The following is a 15,200-nucleotide window of genomic DNA, read 5'->3' as shown; positions in this document are numbered from 1 at the left end:
ATGTAGTGTCTTCTATATAGTGTCTTCTGGCAACAGCCAAATAGAACTTTTCAGGTCTTCAGAATATTTTCACCTTCATGTACTCGGTGCACATAGTGGGCGTTTAAGTATTTTATAACTGCATATTAGGCAAGTTATTCACACTCTCTTATCTTTTGTTGCTTGCTGACTAAATGTGCATTTACGAGTGAGAATAGAAGGCTTGATTTTTCTTTCATGGGGATTAGTGGGCCACGTGCCAGGTGTTAAAAGAAAGGTCTAGAAAGAGTTCATGTGTTTCTTTTCTCTCTGGCCTTCCCAGTTTATTAAAATGGGCAGCTGGTTCTTTAATCATGATATTCGATCAGTGAACGCACTGCAGTGCTCTGTCATAGGATGATTGGAAGGTTTGATTAAACACGAGGAAAGCGGTTTTTTTTGTTTTTTTTTTTTTAACGTGTCAGCCTTCCAAAGGAAAATGTATTGGGGCACCTTTCCTTGGTGGTTCCAGGCCAAACTAGAAGTATTTTAGCCTGCTCTTTGGAAGCAGATGTATTTTTAGAGCATCTGTAAATAAAATACGGTCATTTGGTTATTTGTGCGGGAAATGGCACTCAGTGTGCAGGTGCAAAGCTGTGTTTTCTCATGTTTCTCCTTCTCTTTTTAAAACTTGTTTTACTGGGAAAATGGAGAAGAAAGATCAGGAAGAATCGTTTGTTTTGATGCCATGTAAATTGGCATTAGTGCAACAAGGATCATAATTTTCTTCTTGGCAGCATGTACCGCGGGGCTGTTAGCACAGATATTCTGTAACAGGAATCCTTGAACAAGTAGAATTTCAAAGAACACTGAGAGCCATTCAAAAGTAATAGGATTATATGTGAAACGTTTAGGGGTGGTTAGGCTGCTTAACCCTCTAGTAACTAGCCTTACCTGGAACTAAAGACAACCAGGAATTTTAGGTCTTTTCGTTTTTTAAAAGTTTGTTTATTTGAGAGAGAGAGAGAAAGGGAGAGCAAGCATGAGTGGGGGGAGGGGCAGAGGGAGAGGGAGACACAGAATCCGAAGCAGGCTCCGGGCTCCGAGCTGTCAGCACAAAGCCCAAACACATGAACTACGAGATCATGACCTGAGATAAAGTCAGCTGCTCAACTCACTGAGCCACCAGGGCGCCCCTAGATCTTTTCATTCTTATTGATCTGAAAAGCCAGATCTCCTCTAGGTAGTGGTGGCTTGGCTCGCCTTCGTGTTCTCCCCAAGAAATGTAGAACTTTTGGTTACTTTAAGCCCTCTTGCCCTTTGTTACTATTGTTAATTCAAACTACCAGGAAATGATCTAAACAATATCTTCATGTCCATTGTTAGGGTAAAAGTGTGTGTGTGTGTGTCCTCTTTTTTTTTTTGCCCTGGGAAGTATAGCAAACACACTCTCTCCACATGCCTTCAAGTCGGAAAAACCTAAGAAAAACCTCCATAAACCCAGCAGCAACAGCCATCTCTAAGTAATAATTACTGCCATTTATTATCCAAAACATGAAATTCTGTCTTGAGATTGCAAATGAACGTGGCAGCCTAAGGTTGGGTATGGATGAAGGGCAAAAGGGAACAGAGGAATTACCCAGAACCTTAGAATTTTAAGGCTGATGTATGCACCATAGAGGTTGAAGGAAGAATGTTGTTTATTGAAGGGGGATGTATGGTGCATTAGAAAGAAGAAATGAGGCTTGGGGAAATATGTAAGTAAAGGAAGTACATTTGTGTGAGGTCAGCTGAGTAAATCCGCTCTGGTGTCAGATCCCTGTTTTTAACGCAGTCTGCAGGAGAAGATTTTGTTCCATTTAAATAATGGAGAAGTAGTCGCCGTGATTTTTAAATATTTGACAGCTTTTAGGGTAAGGTTGCTAAATTTAACTGAACATGCATCGAGGTCATATTTTTAAAGTTAAAAAAGATGTGTGCGGATTCCTTTGGGTGTGCAGATTCCTTTGCAGATCCACAGCTGTCTTAAATTACTTTTCCGTCCTCAGGATGCACAGAAGAGGTATGTGGCAGGGGCATTCCTGGACTCTCAGAAATCCACATAGGTCTAATTAAGCATAAGGAAACTGCTAACCGGCAAAAAGTCGACCTTTGTTCCCGCGTTTTTATAGATGTTTCTGTTTGAAGTTCTTTGGGAGTCGGGAGTGGGCAGGGCAGTCTAATGTCTGAACAGGCTCTGCTTCTCCTCACGGGATACCAAGAAACCTCATCATCTGTGGAAAGAATGGCAGTAATAATTCACTCCATTTGTATGTGCTTTGTAATTCATGCATCACTGTAATAGCTGTCCTTCCCTGGGTCCTTGGCTGCCCTATGTAATGGGCAAGTGAAATTTTATCATCCTTCTTTTGCAGATCAGGAAATTGAGGCTGGAAGAAGGAAAATTCTCTAGGGGATAGGAACCTAACTTTTCTGACTGACTCTAGTGCTTTTTCCCTACTGGAATGCCAGTCTGAGATTGCAGAGTGCAAGGGGTAAGCTTATCATGGCTATCAGCTTCCAGTTTTACCTTCTTTCTCCTCTTTTGCCTCCCCATTCCTGGCTTCCTCTGTGGATGGCCCTATTCCCCTACAGCCCTTCCTCCTTGGATTAGCCCTTAATTCCTAGGCCCTCTTCTCCCTTTCCTTAGGGTCTGCCTCCCCTCCCTCCAGGGCTGTGGTTTACTCTTCCTGGGTCCACAGTACTCACTGATTCCTCAGGAGGCTGGAATATTGCTAGTCTTCTAAGTCTGGTTAGAAACCTAGTTCTATATTGATCACCTACCAGGTGCCAGACAGTGTGTATGGACTGGGGAAACAGTGATAAGATAGATATTAATCAGAGGACCATACCAATGTGACATTACAGCTGTCTAAGTCCTCTGAAGGGAGATTCATGGTGCTCTAAGTCACTAAAAATTCACCATCACCGGCCTTGACTAGACATACACACTGTGGAAATGCTACTCTGCTCCACCAGTAAATGCCCTGTCTTGTTTCCAGGACCCCTCACACACTATACACCCTTACCCACGTGAGGATAAGTAAGAAAGCCTGGTGTATGCATTTCAGGTCTCAAAACAGTTGAATATTGGCAGTTTATAAATTTCTGGTTTTATTCTGGCTACTGAACGTCAGTGGTTGAAGAAGGCTGAGAATGCGGGGGCTCGGTTGTCTCTTACACTGTGTAAAGTCAAATTATGGGGTTCACAGTCCAGCTTCTCAGTGGAAACGAGGTTGAGCTGTGTCTAAAGTTGGCTCACGTCGCCCCCTAGTCCTGTCCAGGAGTAACTCATTGGGATGCCCTTGAACTCTGGAGGGTGTGAATGGCAAGGGGTTTCCTCAGCATGATGCTCTTTTACTAATTTCAACTCAACATCCCCACTGCAGAACTCCTGAACCTCAGGGGGACGGGCCACATGTGAGAATTATATGGGGAGCTATTTTTAAACTGTACTGAGCACAGCTGTTTCCTGGGTGTAAATTCAAAATACATCTTTCAGGGCCCCACTGTGTCCTTCCCCAGATTGATTGATTGATTGATTGATTTAAACGTTTATTTATTTTTGAGACAGAGACACAGCATGAACGGGGGAGGGGCAGAGAGAGAGAGGGAGACACAGAATCTGAAGCAAGCTCCAGGCTCTGAGCCATCAGCCCAGAGCCCGACGCGGGGCTCGAACTCGCGGACCACAAGATCGTGACCTGAGCTGAAGTCGGACAATTAACCGACTGAGCCACCCAGGTGCCCCCTTCCCCAGATTTATTAAATCACCTTCCAGATATGCCTTTCAGAGCCTCCTGGGTGATGTGTATCCAGGATTGGAAACTGCTCTTCTGGCCAGTGGATTTCTGGTGGCCCTAAGACTGTAATGCCCTCTCAGAAGCATCAGTGAAAACGTTGAAGGATGGTTGACAGGGCAATGCATGTAAATCCATCCTTGGAAAAATTGAATTGTTTGTGTTGTGAAGAGAATTTGATGGTATTGACTGTTATTTGACTTAATTGAATATTTGCAATCAAAACCTCTTTATTCTACTTGATACTAAATATAGTTGACTGGGTGAAAAAAATACAGTCTGAACCATCTGCTCGCTTTATGAGGACTCTTGTTTTCCCTCACGGGTTTTAGGTCACTAATCCAGGGAACTTTAAATGCCTACTCCTATAGGAGTTTAGGAGTATGTTTAGGCATACCCAACAAGAAATAAGACATGACCTAACTTCAGAGAGCTCACAGCGTTGTGGGGAAGATGTATTTGTTTAAAAATTTTAAGGTACAGTTCTTACAGGTGCGTGTTAATCTTAACATTGCCAATGATTTATTTTTTAGACCCAGTTTTTATTCAGTGGCATTTTGCAAAGCTAATGTGAAACTCATCCCTTGCAAGTCAACAATCCTCGTGGACTTAAAAAACTCTCCTTATTTTTAGTAAACGTAAGACCTTCGGTGTAGTGAAAAAGCACAGCTTCAGATCCAGACCTGCCACTGTTGTGTGAGTTTAGACAAGGCACTTAGCCTCTCTGATACCTGTTTCCTCATCCTCTAAAACTGTGATAGTACCTAGTAGCATGGTTGTGAGGATTAAAAAAGAGACAAGGTATGCGAAAGAAGGTAATGCTGCACCCTCAACCATGCCCAACATGCAGCATGTGTCCTTTGTCTTCTGTCCCTTCAACTTTAGGGAGAAAATAACCTATTGAGAAAATAGGAAATTGGCCTCTTGAGCTGTACCAGCCGTTGATTGTATGGCTAAGGAGAAGAATTCTAATAATTGTTTGCTTAAACCAGGGTTTTTTGATAATGACATCATTGCCATTTTGGCCTAGCTAATTCTTCGTTGTGGGGGCTGTCCTCTGTATTGTAGCACGTTTGGCAGTGTCCTTGGCCTCCATCTGTTAGATGCCAGTAAGCGCTCCCAAGTTATGACAGCCAGGCATCGCCCAGTGTCCCCCAGGTGGGGGGCAGCACAATTGCCTGGTTGAGAGGCACTGGCCTAGACTCTTTCCCTCTGTCCGTGTGGTGAATCCTGTCCTTCTGCCTCGTACGAGCATTTAGGAGTTTTACTATCGGGCAGGGAAGTGCAAAGTAAAACCGCAGTGGGGCTGGTCCGCACTTAGCAGAGTAGTGGGAATGAAAAGGTGGAAAAGCAAGGATGTGGAGCACCCTAAAGTCCCTACGCTTCCGGCAGGTGTATGTATTGGTACAACTGCTGCGTTGTCAGTGTGTCCAACTACACTTGTGCGTCAACATGGTGTGTCAACTATACTTCAGTGGAAAAGATTTAAAAAATGTAAAGCTGTAAAAAAAATAAAGTGGGAAGACATATATTAATCTGATTTCAGTTCTCACCAGAAACAACAACAACAAAAACCCAAGGCAGCCGTATGCTCACCAAAGACATGTGCTAAGAATATTGGTGGCAAACAGAATAGCCCCCAAATAGAAACTGCCGAGATGCCCATCAACAGTGAACTCGAAGAAGTGTCGTCTCTTAAGGCAACAGAATGCTATACAGCAGTGAAAAGGAATGAGTTTTCAGCCACCTATAAAAATAAAGGCACCACTCATAAACAAGTTGAGAGAATCCACTCACAGAAGAGTCCATGGCACACCGTTCTATTTGTATGAAGTGGTCCAAATAATTTACACTGGTAAAGGTTAGGATAATAATTACCTTATGGAGGTAGTTACTAGAAGGGGGCACAGGCAGGGAGGCATTAAAATTCTCTTTAAAATGCCTGCTGTGGGATCTGTGTTCTAGACTGGGTGCGTGGGTGATTTTGGAGGTGGAAAAATGGTGTGTACTAAAGCACTGTGAAGGCAGATTGAACTGTTAATTGAAGATTGGGTCACATATTGGGACTATCAGTGATTTTAGTCCTTCGTATGTTAAATACCTGGGACTTTTCCTTCATTGGGTTTCTTCTCTGATTTTTACCATGGAAAGCAGTTCTAGCCAACTCTGAAGGGATACATCTATGGGTGATTAGGATTTGTGAGAATGTGAACATCAGAATAACATTTTATTTGTGAGGGTCCTTTGGATGGGATTTATTGAACCTACGTTGTTTTTAGTAATGAAAACCTCTAAAATAACAATAAAATGTTACAAGAAAACATTTGTGTCGTTAAGCATATAAGGTACTAGTTGTAAAACTAATGTTATGGTGTTTTGCAAGAGATTTCTCCTTCCTTAAGTGCTAATTGATTCAATTCCTTCTCCCAGTACTGATTTATTCTGATTTAAGACATCAGTCCAAAGATGTTAGCTAAGTTTATCATGGTGATCACTTGGCAATGTATATATATATATATATATATATATATATATATATATATATACACACATACGTATATGTGTGCGTGTGTGCATGTAGATATATATATTGATTCACTATGTGGTACACCTGAAACCAATATAGTATTATATGTCAATTGCACTTCTATATATATATATATATATATGTGTATATATATATATATATATATGTGTATATATAAAATATAAAATAGTACTTTTAAATACTATTTATATCTTAAATCATGTTAATAAAGCAGATTTCCTATTCAGTCATTTGAGAACAATTGAACTAGTTTTGTTGGTATTTTAATTTTTGCAGAGTTTAGTGACAGTTCAACTGTTTGTTAAAAGATATTTGCTGTGACTTTTAAATAAAATAGGAGGCTCATTGTGTGACTTTTAAATAAAATAGGCTCACTGTGTTTGAAATATAATGTATATCAGATGAGAATGGCCCAAATTGTGCAGTTTGTCTTCTCAAAATTATCTTTGCATTTTAAAATTCACCCCTAGAGGGTGCTGTTGTATTGAAAGTTTAAATCTTTGTTTTGAAGAACCATTTTAAAGTTATTTTTAGAGTACTGTACATATATTTGTGTTAAAGTACTACTGTATTACAGCAAATAATCTACTAATACTTAATTGAAGGTGAGAGTGTTTTGGGGAGCCTGACTGGCTCTCTCAGTCAATGGAGCGTGCAATGATCTTGGGGTCGTGAATTTGAGCCTCATGTTGTGTATAGAGATTACTTTAAAAATAAAATCTTAAAGTTGAGAGTGTTTTAACTTAGAAATGGCACTATTTTATTAACAATAAAAGTCAAGACATATAGCTTAATGGTTTTTGCTTTCGTGAAAAATTTGACAAAATACTGTTTATTTTTCATCATTTCACTGTGAGCAGCTCCAAGTTAGAGAAATAAACAATATTTTACTGTATACTTAGGAAGTCTTTCTTTGAAAGGAAATTCAGTGATCTAGGAAGCCTAATAGATATGTAGGTTCACCTCATGGATACTTGAGGCCTTTGAAAATTGTTTTGTTTTGGTATCTCCTTCAGCTCAACAGCTATGTTTTTGAAGACCTACTGTGTGCAAAGCAGCCTTTATAAACTGGTTGGGGAGAGATACATAAATTATCTCATAGTCTCCCTTGTTTTAGAATTAAGCGCAGTATATCTAAAATAAGGTGGAATGATGCAGATTAATCTGAGCTAATGGGGTTCTTAGAGAAGTTGGGATTGTAGCTAGGCCTTCAATGAGCCACAGAACTTTGCATTCTAAATAATAGTTAACAGAAAAGGAAGTTTGGTTTCTTAAGTCTTCTTTCTTGACACGCAGTCTAGGTTCATTTAAGACTTTGGAGTTTAAGACATTTTAAGACTAGGTTCATTAAGACCTTTGTCTTAGTAATTACTATAATTAGATAAAAAAGGGAAAGTGCCTTGACTAAGGAAGTGTTGTGCAAGCATCAGCATCATCTTTACTCTTGCTGCTGTCGTATTATTTTGAGGAATGTACCCATAAATGGCAGTGGATTCTAGAGATGCTTTGAAATATTTTTAGACAGCCAACTTCTTGTTCAACTGATACATTAAGTCAAGGTATAGTCAAGCTTCCTTTCTTCTTTTGGTTAGGTCTGTTGTGATTGTTATATATCAGGATACAGTGATTTGAAGAGAATAAATGCTCAGTGAAGAGAATACTTTAAAATAAAAACACTAGCTAAGTATCTAACTTAGAATCCTGGGAAGAAGAGAGCAGTTAAATCCTCTGGAGGAGCCAAATAACGGAGTAGGGTTATTTATATTTCCCAGTGTCTTTGAAGAGATTATTGTTAGACTTAACATTAAAATATTCCCTTCTCCATACATGTCCCCTGATGCTTATAACAGCATTGTCTACAATAGCCAGATTATGGAAGCGGATTAAGTGTCCGTCGATGGATGAATGGATAAAGATGACGGGGTGTATGTGCACAGTGGAATAAAAGAGGATGTAAACTTGCCATTTGCAACAACGTGGATGGAGCTAGAGAATATTATGCTAAGTGAAGTAAGTCAGTCAGAAAAAGATAACTATCATATGATTGTGCTCATATGTGAAGTTTAAGAAAGAAAACAAATGATTATAGGGAAAAAAAGAGCGAGAGAGGCAAACCAAGACTTTTTTTTTTTTTTAATTTTTTTTAACGTTTATTTATTTTTGAGACAGAGAGAGACAGAGCACGAACAGGGGAGGGTCAGAGAGAGGGAGGCACAGAATCTGAAACAGGCTCCAGGCTCTGAGCTGTCAGCACAGAGCCCGACGTGGGGCTCGAACTCACAGACTGCGAGATCATGACCTGAGCCAAAGTTGGCTGCTTAACCGACTGAGCCATCCCGGCACCCCGAAACAGACTCTTAACTATACAGAGAACAAACTGATGGTATTAGAGGGGAGTTGGGTGGGGGATGGGTTAGATAGGTGATGGGGGACTAAGGAGGGCACTTGTTGTGATGAGCACTGGGTATTGTATGAAAGTGTTGAATCACATATTATACACCTGGAACTAATACTACTCTGTATGTTAACTAACTGGAATTTAAATATAAAAACTTAAAAAAATCCAAATGAAAAAAAGTTCCCTTCTCTCTACATGTTCTAACGAGAGCATTTTGTTTTTAAAAAAAGTGTCTGGAGAGTGAATTTGATCTCCCCGCTTTTATTAAGCAGCTCACAGTTTTGGTGATTCTATTCTCAATTGGTAATCCACTCTCTAGCAAATCCAGTGATTTAACCTAGTAACCAGCCTGGGCTGCTGTCACCATTTGGCCATCATTTTCCCACAAAGATGTTGAGATGCTGCCACGGTGAATACTTAGGGAGCGCTTAGTGTATGCTGTGGGGAGCTTTATACCAAAAACTGAAGCTCCATTTTTTCTCTCCAGAAGCTTAGGGTCTGTTTGGGGAATTGATACTAATACATGAAATAACAGGTAAACAACAGAAGACAGAAAGCAAATGCATACATGTCTATGTGTTCTGAAAGTTTAAAGTACAGGGAATTTCTCTCTTTTTTTTTAAATTTTTTAATGTTTATTTATTTTTGAGAAAGAGAGAGAGAGACTACGAGCAGGGGAAGGGCACAGACAGAGGGAGACACAGAATCCGAAGCAGACTCCAGGCTCCGAGCTGTCAGCACAGAGCCTGACGTGGGGGTCGAACTCACGGAGTGTGAGATCATGACCTGAGCTGAAGTCAGATGTCCACCTGACCGAGCCACCCAGGCACTCCCGTACAGGGAGTTTCTTTTTAGTTTCTTTAGGACATCTTTGAATAAACATCTTAAACGTCTTTGAATCTTACAAAGGTCTCATGTTTGGCATCTTTAGTTGTTAAATCTAAATTAAAAGGGTGTATTGTGGTGTTAAAAAAAACAAACAAACATATGATTCACCACTTAGGCCTTACCAGGGCATGTTTTCTCATTATGCACCTGCTTTGTAATAAGTGGGGAACCTGCACCCTCACCTTGATTCTGTATGGAAATATACTCTTTGTAGGTAAATTAGAAATACAGAAAAATATCAAAAATGCCCGTCACTCAAAGACAGGCACTGTTATTTTGATACTCTTTACTGTCTCTTTAAGACATACACTTTTTCTCTATGTATGTGTATATATTCATTAATATAGAAGCAAAATTGGTGTCCAGAATACACACTGCTTTTATATCCTATTTTGATTGTATTCAGTTAACCTATGTAGTACTGTTATACAGTACATAGTATAGCACTTCCTCGTGTCATTCTATTTTTTTTTCTAATTTTTTTAACGTTTTATTTATTTTTGAGACAGGGAGAGACAGAGCATGAACAGGGGAGGGTCAGAGAGAGGGAGACACAGAATCTGAAACAGGCTCCAGGCTCTGAGCTGTCAGCACAGAGCCCGACGCGGGGCTCGAACTCACGAACTGTGAGATCATGACCTGAGCTGAAGTCAACTGCTCAACTGACTGAGCCACCCAGGCGCCCCTCGTGTCATTCTATTTTCGAAGGAATTATAGCCGCATAATATTCTGTCGTTAGTATCCGTAGCTTGATATGATGTCAGACTGCTTTGTAGAAAGGCATTTTCTGTTTATATTTCAATAGCAGTAAACACAAATTCTACTGGCATCTCACCAGCATGAAATAAGATGCAAAAGTCTTTTTTGTTGAATTAGGCAGATACAAAATCACTTGATTTTTAAAAATGTATTTCTTTATGAATAAGGTTGAATAGTTTTCAAAAATGTATTGGTTATTCATTTCTTTCTTTTGTTCTTTGCTCATTTAAAAAATATTTAGATTCTTTTGTTAACTTGTTTTAAGTGTTCTTTTTGGAGTGCCTGGGTCGCTCAGTTGGTTAAGCGTCCGACTTTGGCTCAGGTCATGATCTCACAGTTCGTGAGTTCAAGCCCTGCATCGGGCTCTGTGCTGACAGCTCAGAGCCTGAATCCTGCTTCCGATTCTGTGTCTCCCTCTTTCTCTGCTCCTCCCCTGCTCATGCTCTGTTTCTCTCTCCTTCAAACATAAATAAAAACATTAAAAAAATTTTTTTTACATGTTTTTTATTTATCAAAAACATCGATCCTTCATCTACCATGATATACGTTACAAATGTATTCTTCTGTTTTGTTGTTTTACTTCATTTTATGGTTTTCAAATGTACAAAAACCTAATAAACTTTGTATATTCAAATTCTTCAATATTTTCCTCTGTAATCTCTTTCTTTGATTTAAGGTGTTTTTGTTTCAGGCTTAGAAATTGTTTCCCTCTTCCAAATTAGATAGTCTGAACATATTCTTACTGGTTTTTTGTATTAAAAATTTTTTTTTAATGTTTATTTATTATTGAGAGAGAGACACAGAGCGTGAGCAGGGGAGGGGTAGAGAGAGGGAAGACACAGAATCTGAAGCAGGCTCCAGGCTCTGAGCTGTCAGCACAGAGCCCGATGCAGGGCTCGAACTCAAAAACTGTGAGATTATGACCTGAGCCGGAGTCAGTCGCTCAACCAACTGAGCCACCCAGGCGCCCCTATTCTTACTGTTTTTAAAGTTTTTCAGCAAAAACTTTATTGCATTATCTGTATAGTGCTACTTATTCTGTACCAGGACCACCCCCAAAATGTTCTTTGCTTTATATTTTAAATAATAGATCAAATTTCTTTAGTGTTTAAAAAAAAAGGTAGACCTTCTTACCTGTTTTTTTTGTGGATAAAATTTACAACCATCTTTCCAGTTTCCTTAAAAACAATTCTGTTGGTACTTCAATTATGAATATATTATTAGCCTGCAAATGAACTTGAGAAGCATTGACATTTTCCAGTATTTGGATTGCAACCTGAAGTGCATTCAGAATCTCGATGAGTGTTCCTCAAATGTGAGAACTTGTGGCACCAAAAGATATCAACAGAATCCAGTTTGGGAAACCTTGTTAGGTAATACAGTGTGTGCTGGGGTGGGCGGTTGGATGGGGAATCTACCTGTGAATCCTACTGTGTAACCTTACTGATTTTATTCAACAAGTATTCATTGATGGCCTACCATGTGGCAGGTTTATGCTAGACCTTGAAGAAGTGAAGAAGCCATAGTTCTTGCTCTTGAAGTCTAGACGTGGTTAGGATAGAAGTATATACCTGGTAAGATGATAGGGGCAGGGAGTGAGGACATGGAAGGAAGGGGGTTCCCACTGGATGAGAGGGGCGTATGCCAAGTCTTGAGGGAAGAATGGGTGTGTTTGCTGGGTAGACAGGCCAGAAAAGTCTTGGACAAAGAGAGAACATATGCACTGAGAAGTGAAACAGTGTGGTTTTAAAGTAGGCGATTCAGTGTGCTTCAAGCACGAGGTGAAAGATGTGCGGAGCTGGGCTGAAGGCCGTCGCTGTGGAGGGAGTTCACTGCGCTGCAGTCCGGCTGTTGTAAGTAGCCAGCCATCTGCACAGGGCTTCTCACACCACACCGTCTGGGTGGAAAACTAGGGTTTTCGTTTTTTGTTTTTTTTCCTGCCAGGCTTTATTGATACTTTGTAAAATACAACGAAACTCAATAGCTAGAAATATGGAAAAAATAAACCCTCATTTAAAAATTTTTATTAAAAAATTTTTTTTAAATGTTTATTTTTGAAACAGAGAGAGACAGAGCATGAAGGGGGAGGGGCAGAGTGAGAGGGAGACACAGAATCCGAAGCAGGCTCCAGGCTCCAAGCTGTCAGCACAGAGCCCGATGCGGGGCTCGAACTCACGGACTGTAAGATCATGACCTGAGCCGAAGTTGGATGCTTAACTGACTGAGCCACCCAGGCACCCCTAAAAAATTTTTTTAAAGTAATCTCTGTACCCAATGTGGGGCTCGAATTTACAACCCCAAGATCAAAAGTCGCATGTTCCATCTACTGAATCAACCAGGGGCCCCAGCGCTCATTTTTTAAAATGAAGATTTAAGAGACATAAAATTACTCTGTCAAACTGCTATAAAAATTTGGAAATGTGCACTCTCCATTTCTGTATCTCTCTTATGGATAGTAGCATCCATTTCTTGAACCCCTCTGTGGACCACTTGTGAGTAGCACCACACTGGCTTCCTACATGAGTAGGGAAGATGTGTCTGGGTGCTGGGAATTTTGCCACAGATCATTCTGAACACAAATCAAGGTACACTTATGGGACCCACTCAGGCTGAGAGAATCCCATTGTAAGTGACACAGGGTCATTTACGGGAAGTTACTAAGTACTCCTATCTTTACAACTGTTTTTGTTTAAATCTGGTTAAAGCACTATATTTTATTTTAAGTTTATTTTTGAGAGAGACAGAGACAGCGTGAGTGGGGGAGGGGCAGAGAGAGAGGGAGAGAGAATCCCTAGCAGGCTCTGCACTGTTAGAGCATGGTGTGGGGCTCAAACTCACAAACCATGAGATCATGACTTGAGCCGAACCAAGAGTCGGATGCTTAACTGAATGAGCCACCCAGGAGCTCCTAAAACCACTATATTTTTAAAAAGAAAACCTTCTCAGAAGAAGGGTTTAAAATGAAGTATCTTAAGGGGGGTAATTTTTTTTTTTCCCTCAGATAAAAGCAGTGGTTTTTAACCTTGATTGCATATTAGAATCACCTAGGACTCTTCAGAAATGATACAGACCATGGGTCTCACCTCCTCAGATTAGTTTGGGATGCCACCTCAGCACTAGGATTTTTTTAAAGTCCACGTTAATTCTAATATGCAGCCAGCTTTCTCCCATAGGGGACAGGCTAATGACTCATCATGTTTTTTGATTGAGACCTTATGTCAAAGAACAGCACAGTGATTGTACTCTACAACTATCATTTGAATTTGATCTGATGCTTAAAGATATTGAGATTGTTTGAAATGCAGTAATCTGTGTATAGTAGATGCTCTAAGAGCTTTTTTTCTGACCCTCCCTGTCAAATGCCATTATTTTAATTATAATTGATAGTATATGTATCTTTTCAGCATAGCTTATTCAGACTCTAAGATATGTAACCTAGTGTTAATAAATACCCTTATAAATTAAAGCTTCATTTTTCTGTTGTCTGCTTCACCTACAGCTATCCAGTGATGGCAGTAGTATTGGGTATTGTATGAATCTCCTGATAAGACTTGATTAGAACAACTTGCTGTGTGCATGCCTATTATCCAAAATGCAACTGTCGCTGGATTTTTAACATATCAGCCCTTGAAATTATTTATTCAACTCTTATTTTAGCATATTAAAATTTGTCTGCAAATTGTCTTGGTCTACAGTATAACACATTCCTTGATATTTTCTAAGTCTCCAAATAGCATACAATAATATCAACATATGAACACTTCCTTTGGTGAATTATTATTCTATTTGTGGTGCCAAGAGCTAGCTACAGTCTGCAAAGACAAAACTATTTTTCCCCCTATTTGCTGGTGTGCTCTTCATGTGCCAAAGGCTCTGAACGTTCAGTGATTTACTCATTCAGTAAACAGCTTTTGGGTACCTGCTTGTGCTAGATATTGGAGATATGCAAAGTTTAAGGCTCCGGTCCTTCCAGTAAGGAACAGCATAGCAGCATGCTACTAGCCACGAATACACAGATGGAACAGCTTTCATGTGTGCAAAATGAAAATAATTTTATTCTGCCCCACACTCCATAATTTCAAGTAGGCATTTGGTTTTGGGTATTATCAGTCTTACTTGCTTAATCGTCCCTCTCTCTCTGTTTCTTCTTTCTCTCTCTTTCCCTCCTTGTTTTTTTTTTTTGAAAAGTTATTAGGGGAAAAAAAAAATCCTAAAAGTAGTTCTACCAACTGTTTTTGGGGTCATGGGCCAGTCATTTAATCCCTCTGAGCCTCAGTTTCTTCTGCTGTAAAAAGGTGATACCATCCCTGCCCTGTTCATGTGAGTTGTTATGAGGATTAGGAGAGAAGTTACATGTTAACATTAACATCAAAATTTGAAACACTGTTAAAGTATAAATGGATATTATAAAACAATTTTGGAAAGAAAGAAAAAGGGAGCCTTACAAATATGGGTGGAATATATCCCACAGCAAAACCACTGTGGGTTTCTGAACCCCAACAGGAAGGTACAGCAAAGTTAAGTTCCACAGACGTTTGCTTCCATGATGGATTTTTTACTTTTTACTCAGCTCCTGAAAAAGAAACTTCCTGGGTTTTCTTTCTCCTCCTCCGGTTGTGCAGTGGCAAGCCTGCTTCCCGTCAAGAGCAGCTCTGCGCGGCCCCTCTGTGCAGGCTCTCCACCTCCTCTTTCTCTTTCTTTCAAACACTTAATACATTTAGAGACTGATCTTGTGCAGAAAATATCCCTGACATTTGAAGAGCTCCAGGGATTCAGTGAGCATGCTCCGTGCTCCCTCCCGCTGGGAAGA

General features: G+C 40.0%; 1 protein-coding gene across 2 annotated transcripts in view; it reads left to right on the top strand.

The window, feature by feature from the left end:
* VGLL4 (vestigial like family member 4) overlaps nucleotides 1-15,200 on the top strand; it is a 167,507-nt gene that overhangs the window by 70,310 nt on the left and 81,997 nt on the right. The gene's annotated exons all lie outside the window — the stretch shown is intronic.

Source organism: Panthera leo, chromosome A2, assembly GCF_018350215.1.
Source record: "Panthera leo isolate Ple1 chromosome A2, P.leo_Ple1_pat1.1, whole genome shotgun sequence".
Classification (NCBI taxonomy): domain Eukaryota; kingdom Metazoa; phylum Chordata; class Mammalia; order Carnivora; family Felidae; genus Panthera; species Panthera leo.
The sequence above is the reverse complement of the archived record's forward strand: the minus strand, read 5'-3'. Positions and strand labels throughout refer to the sequence as shown.